This window comes from Sciurus carolinensis, unplaced genomic scaffold (genome assembly GCF_902686445.1).
Source record: "Sciurus carolinensis unplaced genomic scaffold, mSciCar1.2, whole genome shotgun sequence".
Classification (NCBI taxonomy): Eukaryota; Metazoa; Chordata; class Mammalia; order Rodentia; family Sciuridae; genus Sciurus; species Sciurus carolinensis.
The window spans coordinates 490718-494186 of NW_025920158.1; the positions used below are offsets into that span (position 1 = coordinate 490718).

General features: G+C 47.3%; 1 long non-coding RNA gene across 1 annotated transcript; it reads left to right on the forward strand.

The window, feature by feature from the left end:
* The first annotated feature begins 582 nt into the window (after positions 1-582).
* On the forward strand, positions 583-3021 carry LOC124974638 (uncharacterized). Its single transcript, XR_007106805.1, has 2 exons — positions 583-685; positions 2696-3021. It is a non-coding gene; the product is annotated as an uncharacterized LOC124974638 (long non-coding RNA).
* The last annotated feature ends 448 nt before the right edge of the window (positions 3022-3469 follow it).

Here is a 3469-nt window from a genome sequence, read left to right on the forward strand (position 1 = left end):
ATGGAGCACACTCCACCTCCAGGGAGGTGCTGTACAGGGGCCCATTCCCATGCCACCCTGGCTGAGTGAGGTGTCCTCCTCCATCCCAGGCGTACTGAGCCTCTGGAGGCCAGGAGCTCTCACGGCTATCATTGGTCTTCCCTCTGAGTGTGTTTTGTGCCCTGGCAATCACAACCAAAGTCTCTTGGGTTTCTGCCTGGGCCACCCCAAAATTCACCCTGCATTCTGCAACAGCCCTGGGAGAGAGGAGGTCACTGGTCCATTCCTTCCATCATGGTGGCATGAAAGTGTTTCTCTACCCTGGCTGTGGCGTCCTTTGACCCTGAGTGAAATGTGGCTCCACAAAGGGCAATGGCAGGGCCAGGCAGACCTTTGTAGGAGGATTGGTGTCATAGCCCTGAGGAAGACCCCAGGCAATTACCAGGAGACTACCCTTAGGTAGTGGAGTAGTGAGTAATGATGGTGCCCCTGTATTTAGAGCTGAACTTCCCCCTGAATGTCCCTGACACTGTTCTTGGGTAGCCACACCACGGCCCATTTCCTCAAGGCCTATCTCCCACGTTGATGCAGGTGACATGCAATGACAGGGCTCCTGCGGTCATTTGCAGGGCCCTGGAACATCACTTGCTGATGCAGGAGAAGCCACAAGACTATGAACTGGGACAAATCATCTCCCAACAGCACAGTAAGTGGGACAATCAGATGGTGGGGAGCCATATTGAAGAAGTGCACTCAGGTCAACTCGTAGCACAAAAGAGTAGAATCTGACCAAGAACAAAACTCAAACAGGTACTGATGGGCCTGGTGCACAAAGAAAACCACACTGGCACTGCTGGGAAGGTCTCTAGGTTCTCTGATCAGCCCCAGGGGCTAGTGTACCTCCCCACCAGGTGTCCAACCCTGGACAGCAACAGGCATTCAATGCTGATATCACTGAGGAGCGAGGAAGAAAGCATTCTTGCAGGGGTCATGTGGCCCCCAGGGCTCACTGAGAGGAGTGTTTGCAGAGGAAGATGGGAACACAGGGGCTAAGGATGCAGTTGGTGCATTTGTGGACTGAAGCAGTACTATTGAAAGCCTTCTCCATGACCAGAAATCCACTCTCTGTGCAGAGCATTGTCAGTATTCTAGCAAGCAGGAACAGGACTAAATGTGAAAAAAAAACAGACTGGGAGACAGCCTCAACAGTCTGACACTGCACAAATGACCAAGTCTTCTGTGCCTGAGTCCACTTGCCTAGATGGAATCAGTAGAGCCAGGTTATTTTCCCTCACTAAAATCAGATGAGGGCTTCTTAGGCACGTATGCCACAAAGCTGACCTGTAATTAATGCCATTGCTGTTTTCTTTTCTGTGAGCCAAAACCCTAAAGCAGCTATGATCCCCTTTCTGTCCACACTGAAAACCGCATCCAAAACCAGCCTATGAAACATTCTCTCATATCCGAATCCACTAATACTGTTAAGTGAGTAGAGTTCACGGAAGTAGAAGGCTAAACCTTGGTGGGCTCGGAAATTCATAGCACAGGTACATCCATCCAAACCCAAATAGAGAACAGGCCCTTTTTAGAGGAGGGCAGCAGGAGACAGGTGTTCAGACCAGGGACTCGCTGGCCGTCTGAAACCCACTGGGGGTTGTTGCATCCCTGGACCATAGGAAAATGTGGGAGTGAAGCCGTTCCTTTCCTGGTCTTTGGAATGATTGATCTCAGTAGGGCAGCATTTGGGATGTGGCCTCCCTTGTAGGATGCCTGGTCCACATGGAGCTGACTAGCAACAATGGCAGAACATGGCTAACACAAGGTGTCTCAGTTGGTCATACTTTCCTCCCTGTCAAATACTTGGGGAAAATAAATTAGCAGGGGACTCCTGCTTTGGCTCTGGGTTTCATAGCATTCCATTTGGTTCTGAACTGAGACTGTGCATTATGGCAGAGGGTGTGGCACCTGCAACCTATGGAGCACTTGCCAACCAGTTGATTTCATGGGATATAAGGAGACTGAGAGAGTGAAGGAGAGAAAGATGGGAAGAAGATGAGGACTACTACTAGGAGAATGAGGATAAAGAGGAGCCCCCAGGGCTGGGGATATAGCTCAGTTGGTAGAGTGCTTGCCTCCCAAGCACAAGGCCCAGTGTTCAATCTCCAGCACTGCAAAAAAAAAAAAAAAAAAAAAAGAGGAGCCCCCAGCAAAAATATATGTGTGCTGAGGGCCTCTCCCTCTTCAGGTCTTCCTCCATCCATGCCCAACCTTCTTCCACTTTATCCCACTGCTTAGTGTTCTCTTCATCTTGACTGAGTATTCCATGATCACATCAGAGCGCTCAACATGGAATGCTTCACCCAAAACCCACCAGGAAACCTTGCTGAACTGGGGGTGAAACATTGAGCACATGAGTCATCTGTGTAAGATTTCAGATGTAATACCTAGGGGTATGCTTTGGCAAAATCAAGATGAACTGTGATCTTCTGGAGCCCAAAGCCTTTGGAGGCAACAGGCATTAGTCCTGGTGAAGTCCTAGACCTAGTTTTTCCTCCGGGAAGATGGTTGAGGATGTGTCTGGTGGTATTGGAGCTGATCTGGACAGCTCTCAGGGCTGTGGCTCAGGCCTTTGCTGGCAGAGGCTGTCAGATGTTGGGGTGTCCTGCTCTGCACGTCTCGAGTGCCACCTATCCAACCTGTACCCCTCTCTCCCCAGAAATGAAGATTCCAAAGAATGCCAACGTCTTTTATGCGATGAAGCCACATGTCAGGAGAGACTTCATCCTGAGAAAGAGGACCTGTCCTCAGGATGAAAAGGATGACTGGATCCCTCCCCAACCTCCCTCTTATGAGGCAACTCAGGTGCGACATCACCGCTGGAACCTGTGGACAAGAATCTGCTCCTGTCTCTCTGGGCAGTGCTAAAGCATTGCATCATGGATGATCAATGAGATTGACTTCTAAAATGTTTACTCATCAATTCCATACATAATTGGACCTTAAGTTTTGTTATTTAAAATATGTTTCTGTATTCTGATCCACTTTCATGATTTGAATCTATTCATTTTACCAGTAATTCCTAGCGGAAACATTCAACCCTAGATGAAAGAATGTTTCATTTGATTCAAAATGACATTTTGGTATTGGGAGTATGGCAGATTGCATTTTCTGACTCAATTTCCAATGGGAGAAATGAAATATTGGATATTATGATACTCACATGCATGAAGGCACACACATGCACACACTCAACAGACATACAAGCACACACACTCAGAGAGAGTTTGAGTTGGTTATGGTGAAATGCTTTTAATAACCTGCATTCTTCAGCAATGGGAGGATACATATATGCTCAATACTTAGGAAATTATAGATTAAGGAAATAATTATATATATATGTATACATATGTATATATATGAATGTGGATATGTGTATATATATATATATACACACACACACACACATAATGAATACACAGACACACACACA